A 19216-nucleotide genomic window follows, 5' to 3' on the forward strand; every position below is an offset into this window, starting at 1 on the left:
GCGGGAGTGAAAAGGAGCTGAATTCCTTTCATGAGGACACATAAATCAAAAACTGAAGAAGTTAGAGTCGTGATAATTGCTACTTAGAAGATCCTTTACTATTAAAGAAACAAGTATTTTTTGCCGGAAAATGCACTTACGGGGGGGGGGGGGAGTGTGAAAGAAAGTGAAAAAAAAGTGAATTATTTTTATGGGGATACTTATGTCCCAAAACTGAAGGTAACAGACGTGAACATTGGTGTTTGGAATCTCCTTTAAACATAAAGAAACACGCCTTCTTTTAATTTTTTTTTGGGGGGGGGGTTAATAATCTTAACGGCGGTGGGGTGTAAAAGGAGGTGAGACCAATTGATTTTACTGTTCATAATGTACTTATAAGGAGCCTCCGTTGCTCAGGAGGTAGCGCGCCGGCCTCTCACAGCTGGGTTCCGTGGTTCAGATCCCGGTCACTCCATGTGACACTCGTGCTGGACAAAACGGAGGCGGGACAGGTTTCTCTCCGGATACTCGGGTTTTCCCTGTCATCATTCATTCCAGCAACACTGTCCAATATTTCATTTCATTTGTCATTCATCGATCAATGCCCCAGAGGTGTGCTTCGGCAGCCGGCACAATTCCTATTGTCGCCGCTAGATGGGGCTTTATTCATTCCATTCTTGACCCTGTCGAATGACTGGAAACAGGCTATTTAGTTTCGATGTACCTATTCATAAAACGATCATTTTTAATTTTTCCTGGGTTCGTTTTCAACCTTTTCATTCGGAGAACGTTCTTAGATTACAGTAGATTCTCCTGGCATATAAATAAAAATTTAAACACATTTGAAATAAACGATAGGAATGAAATGGACCGTCAAATTGTTCACCTCTATAATAAGGTCAATAATGCACGGAAGTATGTCATTGGTATCGCCAGAAATCCCGCACACTTGCCTACGCGCGACGATGGTGCTGGTCACATTGTAACAATGATACTGGCAGCAGATGTAATTTACCGCCGAGTAGCGGTCTTGCATCTTGCTGTGGGGTCCAGAACATCTCATAATAATAATAATAATAATAATAATAATAATAATAATAATAATATTAATAATGTTCTGGACCGTTGTCAAACGTGCGGACCACCCTGGAAAAGGGTCCTGGACGGGTAATGACTAAGAATGCAGTCCGGCCGCGGGTTCAGTACCGCCAAGGCACCCAAGACGACACCACGCCGGATCTCCTGAAGGATTTGATCCATATTAAAAATGCTTATAGGAAAAGATGGCAAAGATATAGGGACCCAACTGACCGGGTGGAATATGTGGACCTAGCCCGGGAAGTACGAAATCGATTGCTGGAAAGAAAGATTGAAAATGGGAGGAAACATGCCGCAATCTATTAGAAAACGAGTCATATCGCGAATTTTGGCGGATTCTAGCAGAAAACGAGTCAGATCGCGAATTTCGGCGGATTATATTTCTAAAACAATAAGCATTCAATTGTAAATTTCAGTATAATACCGTAGCGAAGCACGGGTATCTTGCTAGTTAAGAATATGCAGATACGGTTCATGTTTACGGCTTCTGCGATGGTAGGTGCTCCTGATGCTGTCGAGGTATACCGTCGGCGCTTTCCGACACGTCGAATTCCTGGCCGTAGTGTGTTTACCGGAGTTTCCAGCACATTGCGTGAAACGAGCACTCTTCCAAATTCCCATATTTCTTCTGAACGTGTAGTTCAACAACCTGTGCAGGAACAGCAACACTATCAGCACACGACGACTTTCAGCACATACAGTATGTACCTATTATACACTGACTGACAGAGCAAATGCAACACCAAGAAGGAGTGGTTCGAAAGGGATGAAAGTTGGGGAAAAAACAGAGACGGCACGGAGGAATAATTGATGTTTATTTCAAACCGATATGCAGGTTACACAATGCGCACGGTATCGACTCAGTAGGATGTAGGACCACCGCGAGCGGCGATGCACGCAGAAACACGTCGAGGTACAGAGTCAATAAGAGTGCGGATGGTGTCCTGAGGGATGGTTCTCCATTCTCTGTCAACCATTTGCCACAGTTGGTCGTCCGTACGAGGCTGGGGCAGAGTTTGCAAACGGCGTCCAATGAGATCCCACACGTGTTCGATTGGTGAGAGATCCGGAGAGTACGCTGGCCACGGAAGCATCTGTACACCTCGTAGAGCCTGTTGGGAGATGCGAGCAGTGTGTGGGCGGGCATTATCCTGCTGAAACAGAGCATTGGGCAGCCCCTGAAGGTACGGGAGTGCCACCGGCCGCAGCACATGCTGCACGTAGCGGTGGGCATTTAACGTGCCTTGAATACGCACTAGAGGTGACGTGGAATCATACGCAATAGCGCCCCAAACCATGATGCCGCGTTGTCTAGCGGTAGGGCGCTCCACAGTTACTGCCGGATTTGACCTTTCTCCACGCCGACGCCACACTCGTCTGCGGTGACTATCACTGACAGAACAGAAGCGTGACTTATCGGAGAACACGACGTTCCGCCATTCCCTCATCCAAGTCGCTCTAGCCCGGCACCATGCCAGGCGTGCACGTCTATGCTGTGGAGTCAATGGTAGTCTTCTGAGCGGACGCCGGGAGTGCAGGCCTCCTTCAACCAATCGACGGGAAATTGTTCTGGTCGATATTGGAACAGCCAGGGTGTCTTGCACATGCTGAAGAATGGCGGTTGACGTGGCGTGCGGGGCTGCCACCGCTTGGCGGCGGATGCGCCGATCCTGGCGTGCTGACGTCACTCGGGCTGCGCCTGGACTCCTCGCACGTGCCACATGTCCCTGCGCCAACCATCTTCGCCACAGGCGCTGCACCGTGGACACATCCCTATGGGTATCGGCTGCGATTTGACGAAGCGACCAACCTGCCCTTCTGAGCCCGATCACCATACCCCTCGTAAAGTCGTCTGTCTGCTGGAAATGCCTCCGTTGACGGCGGCCTGGCATTCTTAGCTATACACGTGTCCTGTGGCACACGACAACACGTTCTACAATGGCTGTCGGCTGAGAAATCACGGTACGAAGTGGGCCATTCGCCAACGCCGTGTCCCATTTATCGTTCGCTACGTGCGCAGCACAGCGGCGCATTTCACATCATGAGCATACCTCAGTGACGTCAGTCTACCCTGCAATTGGCATAAAGTTCTGACCACTCCTTCTTGGTGTTGCATTTGCTCTGTCAGTCAGTGTAATTAGCTGTAGTACTCGTCATTGATGGGACAATCATATAGGATGTGTAAACTTATCTAACTCCCCAGATACTTTTCGCCAATATTCAGGCTCGGAACGACCGAGCTCGATAGCTGCAGCCACTTAATTGCGGCCAGTATCCAGTATTCGAGAGATAGCGGGTTCGAACCCCACTGTCGGCAGCCCTGAAGATGGTTTTCCGTGGTTTCCCATTTTCACACCAGGCAAATGCTGGGGCTGTACCTCAATCAAGGCCACGGCTGCTTCCTTCCCACTCCTAGCCCTTTCCTGTCCCATCGTCGCCGTAAGACCTGTCTGTGTCGGTGCGACGTAAAGCAAATTGTTGTTACTCGTAACGCAACAGTAATCCCATCTTTCGCAGATGAGTGGCAGCAGAAGAGACCAATCACAACACAACAGTGGTCAATGTAATGTTATTATTGATCAGTTTTATGAGATTTCGATACTGGAGGCATTCTCATTTAGTTTTCTTTCGATCTGTAATATTAGGGAGCCCTCCCTTCTTTCATGACTCGCTCTTGTCTTTTTCTTAAAGCGATCGTTCCTTTACATTTTTTCATTTTTTATAAACCATCTTCACAATTTTCTTTGTCGGTATGGACCGACAACCATGCGGTTTTACACCTTAAGACAGTCATGACAAAAAAAAAACCACCTCCAGTTAACATGATTGAACAATATTTCCACGTTAGCAATGCTAGGCGTTGATAAGGACTAATTATATTCTTATCAAAGTCGGTACGGTAAAACTGTATAAGACATAAATGATCGGAAAGTATATTCTCTATACTTTTTGTTATGTAGTACTTTTCGATAGGACCAATAACATAGGTATTTAAAAATTACATTTTACGCGCCTTCCCCTAAACTACCATTTCATTCAGCGTGAATAAAAGTACTTGTAGCCTAGGCTGTAGTGCCGTATTCCCTGACTTTACATACCGATTTTTATTAAATTCCTTTCGCCTGTTTTCGTGTGGTTGGCGTTGATGTGGGCTTAGCAACAAAAATTGAAATTCATAAACACTGGGTGGTTTGCCAGTCCCTTGCGATTTAGTTTTATGCATCCCGTCGCTTTTACTACAATTCTGAAATGCATCGGTCCCTCTCCCTTAGCCGGGGCAATATAACGAGATGTGTATTTACGGGCTAGAAGACAGCAGGAATCGTGAGCGCCACTATTAATTTATTATGGGTATCTCGAATGAACCTGTAAAACGAGCACAGCTATGAAGAATATGTACCTTACAACAGGAAGTGCACACACAGACCAGGAGCAGATGTTGTATAGGCTGGAAACTGATCGCTGCATGTCAAGCTTCGCAATAGTTCACTTGGCACGGCCGCGGTGGGTGTTGTGATAGTGGAAGGTGCTCGAAGGTTCGAATCCCACGCAAGTATTTTTTTTTTAATTTTACCGCCAATTGCCTGGGATGTAGTAAGGTTGCATACTTGATAACTTCCATAGACTTATTTGGCCCTGTAATGGGCCGAACTTATCGTGGCGTATAGTATTAAGCTGGGTTGGGCGAGGATGAGGGGGGTGATGGTCTGTGGCTAGGACCCATGCAACCAATTAGCTACGTCCTACATGTTCCAAGCTTCGTAGACCACAGGTAGGCCAAGTCGTGCCCTATTGGAACGATAACAACATCCGATGGCAGGTAGGTACCGGAATGCAGCTGCGCGAACCACCGTCCTTCGAGGCAAGTCACGACACAACACAGCACAAAGCTTATTCACCGCCACGTGATGTATTCCAGCGACGAGTATGTGGTTATATTGCTCATATATGGGGAAACTAGACAGAATGCATACCAGGCACAACGCCTGTATCAAGAACGCTGTCCGGATATAGACAACAGACAGGCATGCCATTTCGGAGTGTGGAAAGAGGTTTATGGACTACTGCGTCCCTGGGAAGGACACGGCCTGTTCAAGATCATCCAGTGACGTCTGCTCACAATGAAGAAATTGTGTTGGATGCTGTTCGGCACAACCCTCAGACTAGCACACGGGCCATTGCACAGGAGACGAACATCTGCCGGGCGGCGGATATTGCATACGCAGTGGTTTTACCTGTACTATCTGCACTTACACCAGGAGCTCCATGGTTATGATTTCGAAGCACAGGTGGCGTTCGGTCAATGTGTCTTACAGCATGTGGACACTGATCCTGCTTTTTAGCGACCATCTTATTTACGGACGAAGCGCGGTTCCACAACAATGGAACTGTTAATCGACATAATATGCATTATTAGAGTGTGGATAATCTCCATTGGGCATGACAGGCGGCTTTTCAGGTACAGTGGGACGTGAACGTATAGTGTGGTATCGTGCGTGATCACCTCATTGTCCTCATTTCTTTGAGGGTTCTCTGACGGGAGAACGCTATCTGCGGTTTCTCCAAGATGACCTACCACCGTCCTTGGAACATGTGCCACTCCTTGACTGCTGCAGGATGTGGTTTGAACATCACGGATCTCCACCGCACGCGGCGGTGGTCGTCCGGAACTATCTCCACGGGACGTATGCCGATACATAGATAGGAAGGGGAGGACCTGTCCCCTGGTCCGTCACATCGCCTGATCTTACGCCCCTAGATTTTTTCTGGGAGACCATGTAAAGCAACTGGTATGTGCACAGGAGCCGAGCATTCCTGTTCACCTTAGAGAGCTCATTACGGAGGCATGCCGATCCGTTACGTCGGAGATGTTGCAACGTGCCAGACGGCCCTTACAACATCCCGCGCAGCTCTGTATCGACCACGGAGGTCGTTAGTTCGAGCAGCTGCTGCGTTAAAAGACGTAGGTAACTGAAATCTTGTCTTATGTTTCCTAGCCTCTTCCAACCCATCTCGATACCATATGCCACCATACCAATGACCTTTTTCAGGGCCAAATGGGTGTTAAAAATACTTGCGTGGCATTTGAACACCGAACACCGTCAACTATCACAACTCCCACCGCGCCCCTGCCAAGTGAGCTATTGCGAGGCTTGACATGCAGCGTGCAGTTTCCAGCCAAATATGTTCCTGGCCCATGTGTGCACCTCTTGTTGTAAGATACATGTTCTTCATATCTGTGCTCGTTTTGCGAGTTCATTCGGGGTACTCACAATGAATTCATAGTGGCGCTCACGTTCCTGTTGGTTTTTAGCTCCTAACCGCACATCTCGTTCCATTACCACGGTTCAGCGAGAGGGACCGATGTATTTGAGAATTGTTGTAAACGCAGCAGGATGCATAAAACTAAATCGCTAAGGGCTGGTGAACCACCCGGTGTATCTCTTTTCATAGCCGGAACGGTAAAAATGTAGAAGGCATAAATGGTCGGAAATTGAATTGTACCTATATAACTTTAGCTATGTGGTATTTATCCATACGATCACGAATAACATAGATATTTGAGAAGTACATTTTGGGCCTTTCCCCAAACCACCATTTCACTCAGCGTGAATAAAATTATTTATAGTCTTCGTTGTAGTGCCTTATTCCCCGATTTTGCATACCGATTTCCATTGCATTCTCTTCAACCATTTTCTCGTGATGCGCCTACAAGACAGACAGACATGACGGAAAATTAAAAAAGTGCATTTTCTTGTTGCTGTGGACATGACCGATACAGAAATAACATTCTTTTTAAACTGTGAACTATGTACAGACAAAACTCTTATTTTATATGTATATATGATAGAGACTTTTGACTTGAGTTTTTAGTCATTGATCTTTCTTACTGATTTTAACATTTTGGGTGTACTGGGTGCATGCTCTGTAATGTGGAGCAGTCAGGTTGAACTAGTCCTGCGGGTGAGAGCATACAAGAATAATGCTGTTGTAATTGACCACGGCTGCTTTGTTTCCAATTAATTACTCTCTCACTCGCCTGGTCGAGGCTTCTGACCGTGGTATTACAAGTCTAGCTACATAGTTAAACATTGTTTTTAAATTTATACCCTCATGAAACCACCTTTCGTGGAGTTCCATTCAAGGATTACACCAACGATGAAGTCAGTAACCCTTGACCCCTCCCCCTCAACTATCCTATTTCCGTCCCCCATTATCTAATCTCTCAGGCAGTCCTCATCATGGTTACTTGAATTAAATATTATTTTTACTGAAGCTTCCGCAGTTTCTTAACTACAAAGCACGCTGAGCATAATCGTAGCCATGTGTACGTGATTCCTATCGTTGCAGAACTGACTGAGAGCTTCTAAAGGAACATTATAAATAAAGGATATCGTCTCTGATTTTTTACAACAGTAAAACTCGGCTTAACCGAACACGTTTGTTCGGATAAACCATGGGATATTGCTAGAACAAAAGGGACAAATATTCTTATGTGCATGCAGTATTGTTTAAATTCAAAACATACTTTATTTAAGTATACAGTACAGTATTCAGTCAGTCCAATCAATCATGATTTATCTGCATTCAAGGCTGTCGCCCATTTGGCTGGCAAATTCCCTATCAGTTGTTTACTTAGTCTTTTCATAAATGTTTTCAAAGAACTTGGGACACTTAAGGAACATTTCCCTTGATAACTTATTCCAACCGTAATTCCTCTCCCTATAAGTGAATATTTGCCCCAGTTTGTCCTCTTGAATCCAACATTATCTTCATATTATGTTATTTCCTAGATACACTATTTTATACAATTTAAAAAAAAACCGGAAATTTTATTTTGAACTTCCTTCTCGCAACGCTTGCGAGCAGCTGTATCACGCCACCGCCTGATGAGCGATTGTGTTGGTTGGTGTGGATTCCCTGTTTTTTCCGACGAAGCGTTCCGGATAACGGCATTCCCTTAGCACGTTGCTGGGTAAACCACAGACATACGGCTTCGTTTAATTTCTCATAATGGACTTTTTTCATAGTTCGACGTTTTGAAATGAACAAGTGTTCCTGAAATTTTGGCTTCGCTTTTACCAAGTTAGATACTGTCGAGACAGCATAATTTGCTGCCACGTTTCGTAACAGTGTCCCATTTTCCACCTGTCTAACTGCTTCAAATTTCTGTTCAATTGCTTTCACAACACGTTTCCTTTCCGCGAACATTTTAAAACAGTACACTTAAACCCCTTACACTGATCAATGCCAAAAGTAAAATACAATAGTACGTAGAAGGACCCCTTGGTCAATACACGGCGAAGCAGGTACTGTAACACTTGTTGTGACGGCAATAATGAATGGAATGTGTGAAAAAGAGAGAAAGTTAACGGTATGCAGGGTACTGTAATGTGGAGTAGGGGTAAGAGAAGTATGTCGCTTGCTGCAAGCAACATTTTCAGCTCCATTTTGAGCAACGGTCCTGCAAATTATTAATGTTTTTTTTTTCATCTTCGCTTCGGTTAAGCCGGGTTTCGATTTCGCGATGTTCGTCCAATCGGGGATTTACTGTAAAGCGACCGCGATTCGAATCCTGGTCAATGCATGCAGAATTTTCTGAAATCATACCCCTTTGGTTCATATCCCTCGTAAAACTGGAGGTACCGGACGAGTTACCTGTCATGCTGCTTTAAGTTTGTATTCGGGAGATGATGGCTTCGAACTCCATCGTTTGTAGCCCTAAAGATGGTTTTTCTATGGGTTTTCCTTATTACATCAGACAAATACCAGGGCTGTATCATAATAAAGGCAAAGACTTCTATTTTCCCAGCTCTAGTCCTTTCTTATTCCATCGCCACCGAAAACCTATGTGAGTTAGTGTGACGTCTAAACAAGTCGAAAATATATGTCTGTCTGTCTGTCTGTCTGTCTGTCTGTCTGTCTGTTAGGTCATCAGCCCAGAGGCTGGTTGGATCTTCAAATAACATCACTAAAGGTTATGTGGTTATAAGGGAACCCCCAAAACCAATGGCAGCACAAAAAGAGGCGTACTAGGCAAGAAGAGGAGTGAGGCAGTTTGCCATTGCTTTCCTCACTGGGTCAGAAAGTACTATTGCAGCACGATTGACCCTATGAGCAGCACCGTTCATAACACTCAGATGCACTAGTCGTGCTCTGAATGTCATTACTCCGCAAATATATATATGGCTGGAAATCCAGAGGCTGTGATAACGGTATCAACAACCACGTAAAACTGTAAGCATGCTTTAAAGTGTTTTTGAGGAGCAGGCTGAGGAGAAAAAACTCTTTTTGTTTCTAATTTTTCATTCAACTGTCTTACGTTAGACTATCCATGATCGAGCTTTCTGGCATGGAACCACACTGTCCATCTCCAGTTTGTTGAGAAGGAAGCCATTCTTTCCCAGTGTAGACTCAGTTAATATAACCTTTAAGTTTTCAGTCTATCGAAGCACGAAATAGAACACTTATAATACTGTAACATACCTGCAGTCTTCATTTCCTCCCTGAATAATGTATATTTTACCAAATATTCGTGACGTGAGATATTAACATTATTCCTGTGCAGTTGAAACATTGTCTTTTCCCTCATCACCTTTGCCAAGTCTCGTAGTAAGTCAGAACTTTCACATCGTGTAGTTAATGCTCTAATTACTCCAAAAACTTAATTATTTTCTTCATCTGTGAGATCACCTTGTGCAGCATATGCACTTATCGTTTGAAACGAATACCAAAACCTAATTTCATTCGTATTAGTCTCTCTCTCATTCGGTGTATTTCTAGCACAGATTATCTGAAGCCTCGAGACAGGATGGTTCCTTCATTATTCCGTCCTTACTTTACTGTTGTAGATTTTGCACCTGTTCCCTCTCTCGCGTTTCTTGCTACCTCATCGTCTTCCTGGTTTTCATCAAGGACATCAGTTTCCTTCATTTCCTTAGCATGCTGCCAATGTTGAGCGAAGTCTCAAATTTCTTGCTAACTTCTTTAGTTGTACCTGGTCAAATTCACTATCCCATCGGATGCAAACTAGTTATTAATAGGTACAGTATGTACAGTATATATTGGCTTAACGTCGTACTAACACACTGAAGTATTTTCGGCGACGCAGTGATGGGTAAGGTCTAGGATTGGGAACGGCCGTGACTTGAGCGACACCCCCAGTATTTACCTGGTGTAAAAATGGGAAACCCTCTTCAGGACTGCCGACGGTGAGATTCGAGCCCACCATCTCCTGAATTCAAGCCCACATCTATGTGACCTAAACCGCGCAGTCAGCTCGCTCGGTGGTTTAATAACACTAGTTTTCAGACATCAGGGAAGATTCTCTTATTTGATGATGATTGTCTGTGATATGTAGAGGTTGCTGTTTGTACTTAATTGGAAACTAGGACCGTTGAATCTGGGACCAAGGGGAATATGAGGATGATACCATCCTGAATTTTTTTCCATGAGTAAATAAATATGGAAAATGCGAGGAATTTACGTTCTAGATGACCACGATCAATCTTGGAATTCGACTTCGAATAGTGGAATTTCTTAGTCTGCCGCTCCTTCCGTCGTATGCTTCGGCAATATGCTGGTCAAGTATTCACCAACTTCGAAACTTGTTCTCAGTTTTTCTCGTTTTGAATTGTAACAGTTTGAGGAAAATTTTGAACTATTGCATTATGTAGTTCCGGATCGCCAGAAACTGGGGAGAGAGTAATTATTTATTGCAATGCAAGTTATTTGATACATACATAATTTTGTTACAATTAATTTATCTCTTACTACCTTAAATATTACAATACTAATTACACCCGATCTCTAAATTGTAGTTTCTAAGATTTTTATTTTTGTCCTGGACCTTAACATTGCTGTTTAGTGTAGGACAATATGTATCATACCCCTATTAATTCTTGTTAGTGCAAGTATTTATTTGTGTCACTAGTCTGAACAATGCTATCCTTCACTTACAATAGACATAGACTAAATGGACGCCACGAACCTACTACGCTGGCGAGCAAGGGGAGAGGTGATACTCCCACGTGCCGCGTCCCAGGTGACGGATAGGGGGGTCCTAACTGGCTTGCCGGCGGACTTGAGGGAAATAAAATACCTCTCGCGGACCAAACACACATCCCCCTGTGGGTGGGTGGACGCAGGCGAAGAATACACCCACTGTATCCCCTGCCTGTCGTAAGAGGCGACTAAAAGAGGCGACCAAGGGATGATTGTATTCGAACCATGAAACTACTTGTGATTAGTACCACCACTCGGGGAACGCCATGGGTCGCTTTTACTTGCGCGTAGTACCACTCTGTTAGGTACCAAGTAGGTTTGTGATTAGTAGCGACAGTGTGTGGCTCAGCATGCATTTTACAGTACCTGAGATTCGTGTCCCTATATGAGCGACACCATGGGATGAGCGACACCATGGTTCTGCCTTGCTTATGTTTAGTAGGCCTACCCACTATGTGAGGGAACACCACGGGATAGTGCGAGTCTCTGTGGTTAGTCCACTTATGTGAAGAACGCCAGAGGTTTGCGTTGCCTGTAAATAGTACCGCAATGTGCGAAACACCATATGTCTGTAGTTCATGTGCGCATTATATTACCTGTGAATAGTACCATAATGTGTGGTATACCGCGAGTCTACGCTACTTTTGATTAGTACCGCAACATGACAAATACCATGGTTCTACTTTCTTAGCGATAAGTACCATTATGAGGGGCCGATGAACTTGATTTTGGACCCATTTCGACTACAAGCACCATCGATTCAGTATTGTGCTTTAGAAGCAGTCTCTTGGTCAGTAATACTACTGTTTACATACATGCATGAATACAAGTCTCTGTCCAGTCACGGATAACCACCAACTGGCAAGAGAGCTTTTGTTATTAAATGAGTGAGTGAGTGAGTGAGTGAGTGAGTGAGTCCCTACGACACTCCGGCAGATACGTTGAGAATATTCCATACGGGACAGTGAATGAATTAATGAATGATGAATGGATAAGTGATTGGATGATTGGATGAGTTGAATTCTCTCAACCTACATGTATGGAACTCCAGTAGATATGGTAAGAACATTTCATTTCAATCATCAAGCACTACTGATCTGCATTTAGAGCAGTCGTCCAGGTGGTAGATCCCCAATATGTTGTTTTCCTAGTCTTTTCTTAATGATTTCAAAGAAATTGGAAATTTATTGTCTCCCTTGGTAAGTTATTCGAGTCTCTAACTCCACTTCCTATAAACGAATATTTGCCCCAATTTGTCCTCTTGAATTCCAACTTTATCTTCATATTGTGATCTTTCCTACTTTTAAAGACACCACTCAAATTTTTTTTTTGTCTACTAATGTCGTTCCACGCCATCTCTCCATTTACAGCTCGTAACATACCACTTAATCGAGCAGCTCGTCTCCTTTCTCCCAAGTCTTCCCAGCCCAAACTTTGCAACATTTTTGTAACGCTGCTCATTTGTCGGAAATCACCTAGAACAAATGAGCTGCATTTCCTTGGATTTTTTCCGGTTCTTGAATCAAGTAATCCTGGTCAGGATCCCATATACTGGAACCATACTCTATTTGGGGTCTTACCAGAGACTTGTATGCCCTCTCCTTTACATCCTTACCACAACCCCTAAATACCCTCATAACCATGTGCAGAGATCTTTATCCTTTATTTACAATCCTATTTATCTGATTACCCCACTGAAGATCTTTCCTCATGTTAACACCTAGCTATTTACAATGATCCCCATAAGGAATGTTCACCCCATCAACGCAGTATTATTATTAGCGTATGGTAACGTACACAAAACAATACAAAGATTAGATATACAACACAAAATATTATATACATAATTACAAGATAAACACATAACATTGAAAACAATCGTGCAAGCAAAAGGGTTCAAAGAGTTAGATCTCAGTTCTCTAGCCATTGTATGGCCTCAGAAGAAGCCACCATAAAGTCCTGGCTGGATCCAGCGAATGCCCTTCCAATGCATTCGGTGACAATATGGTTGATGGTCTGCTTAACTGCACCACAGTCACAGGCTGGAGATGATCTCATACCCCATTTAAACATCATTGATCCACATCTCCCATGGTTAGTACGTACTCTGTTGAGGGCTACCCATGTCTTGCGGGGCAAATCAAAGCCAGCTGGAAGATTCTTATAATTGAACAGTGTCTGCCATTGAATCGGAGCTACGCTGTTCCACTCTTGTTGCCAATCAGTTTTTGGATTGAAATCCCTCCTAACAAGTTCCTGTGCTGTTTGAATAGGAGGAGATCTTGATTTGAGGCGACTGAATCTGACGTTAACATCTTTATGGATAGGGAGATCAGGATTGGTTAATATCTTATTGTATTTTCTGTACAAGTTGTTCAATCTTCTAATTCTAGGAGGTTCTATGTGGCTGAGCACTGGCAACCGGAAAAGAGGAGTAGATTTCACTGTGCCACTTATGACACGCATTGTTTCATTCAGGACCGAGTCCACCTTTTTAGTATGAGAGCTGTTGATCCAAACTGAAGAACAGTACTCAGCTGTGGAAAGCACCAGCGCCATAGCTGAAGTACGCAAAGTAGATGCAGAAGCTCCCCATGTGGAGCCAGCAAGCTTGTGGATGATGATGTTGCGTGACCTTAATTTGGCTGCTAGGTTGGTTAGATGTTTACTGTATGATAGCGTTCGGTCGAGAGCAACTCCAAGATATTTGGGGTTGGCATTGTGTGGGAGAAGACTTCTATTAAGTGACACTTTCAAGGTGATATTCGCTTGTCGGTAATTTAAATGGAAGAAGCAGGTTTCCGTTTTACTAGGGTGGTTTCAAGCACCACGTTTTGAAGTATGCACACACAACATCCAGGTCTGCATTTAAAGTTCTCTCTATCACATTAGCATCCACATGCTGACTAATTATTGCCAGATCGTCGGCGTAAGCAAATTGACGAGAGCTCGTGACAGGTATGTCTGCAATATACAGGTTAAACAGTAATGGAGAGAGAACAGATCCTTGAGGTAGACCATTGTTAAGTACCTTTATTTTGCTGTGATTTGTATGCATGACTACCTGGATAATTCTATTTGAGAGCATATTGTTAATCAGACGCGACATTTGACCACACTTTGTCAGTTTAAAGAACTTATACACAATACCTTCTCTCCACACTGAATCATATGCAGCTGTTAGATCAATAAACACTGCTCCACTCTTTAATTGCTTTTCAAAACCTGTCTCAATATGTGTTGTCAGAGCAAGCACCTGATCTTCACAACTACGTTGAGGTCTAAAACCAGCTTGTTCGATTGGAATGATTCTAAAAATTAGAGGGCTTATTCTATTGTAGATAAGCTGTTCCAAGAGCTTAAAGCAGACACTCATTAAGGCAATTGGTCTGTAGCTTTCGACAGAATCCGTATGTTTACCAGGTTTTAAGATAGCTAGTATCTTAGTTCGTTTAAACTCTGAAGGGAGTTGACTTGTTCGGAGTATGTTAGAGAAAAACTGCACTAGACAGTTCCTTACATTTCTTCCACAGTGCTTCAAAAATTCTGGGTGTATACCAACAAAATCTGGGGATTTTCTATTTTTCAATTCATTTAGGGCAAGCAAAAGCTCTTGCTCAGTAAAAGGAGCAGAAATGTTTGAAGAAGTAGTGTACTGCTTTCTCAAATGAGACAGTTCATTTTTAATAAACCTTTTGTGTAATTTGTCTGGCTTGGATTTGGACAAACTGGCAATGCGACTGGCAATATGATTAGGTGAAACCTCTAGTTTCAGCTGGGGACTGTGAGGTATTCTTCCTAGCTTCTTCAGGAGGCTCCAAGCTTTTCGACTTGAGTGTCTGAAGTCCAGTGTATCCATGGTTTCCTTCCATCTGCGTCGTCTAGCTTCATCTAGTTTATGAATGAGCTCGTCAGCTACATCTTTTTCACCACTCCTCTGGAAATCTTTATAAAATAGTTCACAAGCCTCATCCCACCCTGGTATAAAGTCCTTTCTCACTCCACGGGGAATATGTCTTTTAGCACATGTTAGAATAGCTTTCACAAACCTAGAGTAGTTACTAACCTCAGGAGGAATCCATCGTATGGTACTGTCAAGATCAGCTGAATAGCTCTCCCAGCTAGCTTTACTAAAGTTCCAGCGAGGGAGTGGAGAAGATCTTATAATAGGAATCTGCATTCCAATTTCCAGGAGGACAGGTCGATGTTGACTATGTGGAAAGATCATAAGAACTTTACGAAACACAGGTAAGCTTGATCCCTGATCACATGAAGCAAAGCACAAGTCAGGATTGGTTTCTGGGTCCCATCTTCCTGACTTGAATGTAGGTTTGTCTTTTGGATTGAAAATCAGTTGCATGTTACAAAGCTCTGCCCACTCTATAAGTTTTTCTCCACATTGATCACTATATCTATAACCCCACAGAGTATGATGACTATTGAAATCACCCACATAGATAGATGGGTGAGAGATTGTTTGAAGAACACTGTTAGGCCACTGAATTCCTGGAGGTTTATAAATATTTATGATCGATACATCATTAACTTTTGTAGTGATGTTGAAAATGTTTTGCTTCAGAATTAGCAAAGACTAAATAAGTGCAGGTGATGGAAATTCGAACAAAGGTTGCAGTTCCATAAGACTGATGATAAGTAGCTCCCAGTAACTTGTATCCAGGAATGTTTCCTCTTGAACGAAGCTGAGATTGATCAGAGGCATGAGTTTCCTGAATGCATATTACATCAACATTATTTTCCAATGCCAGTTTGGAAAGGTAGTCACTTTTAGATCTACTGATTCCTTCGATGTTGATTTGAAGGACTCTCAGAACAGTTCCCAAGGGCTTTGCACATTGGCTCTGAAAAGAGCTAGTATCGTTCGTTTCGTGTACCATTAGCCAGGAGATCACAAGTGATAGTCTGGCTACCAAAAGCTGGCGTTCAGTTCAGTACTGGCAACACAGTTACCTGTACCTATCCAGGGGCACCACGGGGAGGAATCAGCACTTTTCCTGTTTGTGAAACTCACAACCTGACTTTTAACCCGTTTATCATCATACCATTGCCTGCTGTCTATCTCACGCTATCAGAACATTATCGAGGTCATTTTGCAGTTGCTCACAATATTGTAACTTATTTATTACCCTATACAGAATAACATCATCCGCCTCTATGGTTCCACTAATTTACTCCTATCATTTATATAGATAAGAAAACATAAAGATCCAATAATACTGCCTTGAGGAATTCCCCTCTTAATTATTTATTACAGGGTCAGACAAAGCTTCGCCTACTCTAATTGTTTAAAAGCTATTTTCTAGAAATATAGCAACCCATTCAGTCACTCTTTTGTCTAGTCCAGTTGCACTCATTTTTGCCAGTAGTCTCCCATGATCCACCCTATCAAATGTCTGACAGGTCAGTCGCGATACAGTCCGTTTGACCTCCTGAATCCAAGATATCTGCTCTACCTTGCTGGAATCCTACAAGTTGAGCTTCAGTGGAATAATCTTTCCTAAACCCGAACTGCCTTCTATCGAACCAGTTATTAATTTCGCATACATGTCTAATATAATCAGAGAGAATGCTTTCCCAAAGCTTACATGCAATGCATGTAAAACTGACTGGCCTGTAAGTTTCAGCTTTATGTCTATCACCCTTTCCTTTATACACAGGGGCTATTATAGCAACTCTACACTCATTTTGTATAGCTCTTTCATGCAAACAATAATCAAATACGCAGGCTACTTCAGATATGGTACTATATCTCAACCCATTATCTTTAGTATATTCCCAGAAATCTTACCAATTCGAGGCGCGGTTTTTTTAGTTTTCAACTGTTGTATCTTATTGTAAATGTTTTATTATAGGTAAATTTTAATACTTCTTTAGCATTAGTCATCTCCTCTATCTGGTCATTATTATCCTTGTAACCAACATACTTTACATTTTGCTGGCTGAATACTTCTGCCTTTTGAAGATCCTCATATACACACTCCTCTTGTTCATTAATGATTCTTGTAATGTCCTTCTTGGAATCTGTTGGATGAATGCATGATTGAATGAGTGAATTGGTGATTAATGCATGAATTAAGGAGCGAACTATTGCATTATTTCATTCATTCCTTTGGTATGCTGAATTTTAGATGCGGTAATAAAATAACTTCTGTCCCTATGCTGACTCATTCAGCACGTAGCATCCATTTAACTAGTTTTACACAACAATACGTCTTTAAGACCGAGGAACATGCACCTTATAGAGATGTATTGTGGCAAATGACATTTCTACTTGAAGTGTATATAAATGGCATTTGTTGCATTGTATATAACATATGGCGGTGAATTATTTAGCAGCTGTGTCCCTGAGACGCTCATCATCTCCCACAAGTCTTCGTTAACTTATCAACTTAAGCGTTGTGTTATACACCTTCAGTCTCGGTTAGGTATTTAACAGCTGAAGATTTCCTGGTTGTGTTTAGGTCCTTCTAATAAGCTGTGCTTGTCCGTTGTAAGTTTTTAAAATAATTCATATTTATACATGGCTCTTTTCTAGGATTTAATCGATTAACGGAGTGATTTAGTAATAGAGGAAGCCAAAATTGTTCACAGTTTACATTATTGGAATTTAAGATTTCTTTATGTAGAATATAATCTTACTTAGGATAAAATTTTCAACCTTTGGATAAGGTTGATAGGTATTTTTAAACATAACTTCTAATTCTTAGGTACGTGAAGCCTGGTCTCTGAATCAGAATATTTTCGTTTCTTACGAATGATGTGCCGGCCCCGCGGTGTAGGGGTAGCGTGCCTGCCTCTTACCCAGAGGCCCCGGGTTCGATTCCCGGCCAGGTCAGGGATTTTTACCTGCATCTGAGGGCTGGTTCGAGGTCCACTTAGCCTACGTGATTACGATTGAGGAGCTGTATGACGGTGAGATGGCGGCCGCTGTCTAGAAAGCCAAGTATAACGGCCGAGAGGATCCGTCGTGCTGACCGCAGGACACCTCGCAATCTGCAGGCCTTCGGGCTGAGCAGCGGTCTCTTGTTAGGCCATGGTCCTTCGGGGCTTTTGCGCCATTGGGGGTACTAATTATGTAATCGATCGTACTAGAATAGCGGATGAAGTGAAACGCCAATTGAAAGAGAGCCTAAAAGAATAGAAACCTTTACTTAATCCATTTTTGGGCCTTGGCATGTCGAGACGACTGCTGTTCAGCCAGTTGGTTTGCGCATATTGGAGTGTAACGTGGACAGCGTGACGATATCTTTAACCGTTTTGCTTGGCTTTTGTGACCGGGTCCTCTGTCTGTTATATCGACCGTTCCTCTATTGGAATTGCTAAGAATCGATCCTGGGGCTTCAGGCACGCTTCCCCAGCACGACGGGGCTGGCTGAAGGCGAGACAAATCTCATGAAAACCACTCATGGCTTTAAATGATATTATTCAATTAACTCTTTTTTCGGCTCCTTGGCTGAATGTTTAGCGTTGATGGCCTTCGGTTCAGAAGTTCCCGGGTTCGATTCCCGGCCGAGACAGGGGATTTTAATCGCGCCTGGGTGATTCCTCTGACTCAGGTACTGGATGTTTGTCCCAACACACTCCTCTGGGTACACGCATAACACATCCCAATATAAACTACCGCAGACACACGGAACAGTGAGTACATCTCTCCACTTAGGATTGGTGTCATAAAGCGCATCCGGCCGTGAAACAGGGGCAAGTCTACAAGTATGTGACAGTTCACACCCGTGACCCCACCGGGGCGTGGGAAAAGCGGTGGAAGATACAGTTATCTGCGATAATATAACACTGCACAAGCATTCACCTCTAAAGATGCTCAAATACGAGAGATCGGTATCTTGAGATTAGCTGGATCTCCTTCCTGGCAAAGGTTTGTCATGTTCGTGACGTCTGCAACAACTCGAGTTCGTTTTCTATTGACATGTGATTGATAATGGATGGCGATGAAAAGATTTGGGAAGCAAACTGGAGTTGATTAGTACTTGTAGGGTCTCGTGAACGCTTCCCCTCCAACTTGGTACAATGTGATCTAGAACCTAGAACAATATTATCACTAATAATAATGGCGTATGGCCTCCGGAGAGTCCTGGTGCGGGTCTTTTTCTCGTAGACG

At 43.2% G+C, this 19216-nt stretch overlaps 1 protein-coding gene across 4 annotated transcripts in view; it reads left to right on the forward strand.

The window, feature by feature from the left end:
- ATPCL (ATP-citrate synthase) overlaps positions 1-19216 on the forward strand; it is a 498463-nt gene that overhangs the window by 184188 nt on the left and 295059 nt on the right. The window contains exon 1 of one of the 4 annotated variants that reach the window (XM_067140649.2): positions 17472-17590. The exons of the other annotated variants lie outside the window; for them this stretch is intronic. The gene's annotated coding sequence lies outside the window, so the exon portion shown is untranslated. Of the gene's footprint in view, positions 1-17471; positions 17591-19216 lie in introns of those variants that run through there. 4 annotated transcript variants of the gene reach the window in all.

This window comes from Anabrus simplex, chromosome 2 (genome assembly GCF_040414725.1).
Source record: "Anabrus simplex isolate iqAnaSimp1 chromosome 2, ASM4041472v1, whole genome shotgun sequence".
Taxonomy (NCBI): domain Eukaryota; kingdom Metazoa; phylum Arthropoda; class Insecta; order Orthoptera; family Tettigoniidae; genus Anabrus; species Anabrus simplex.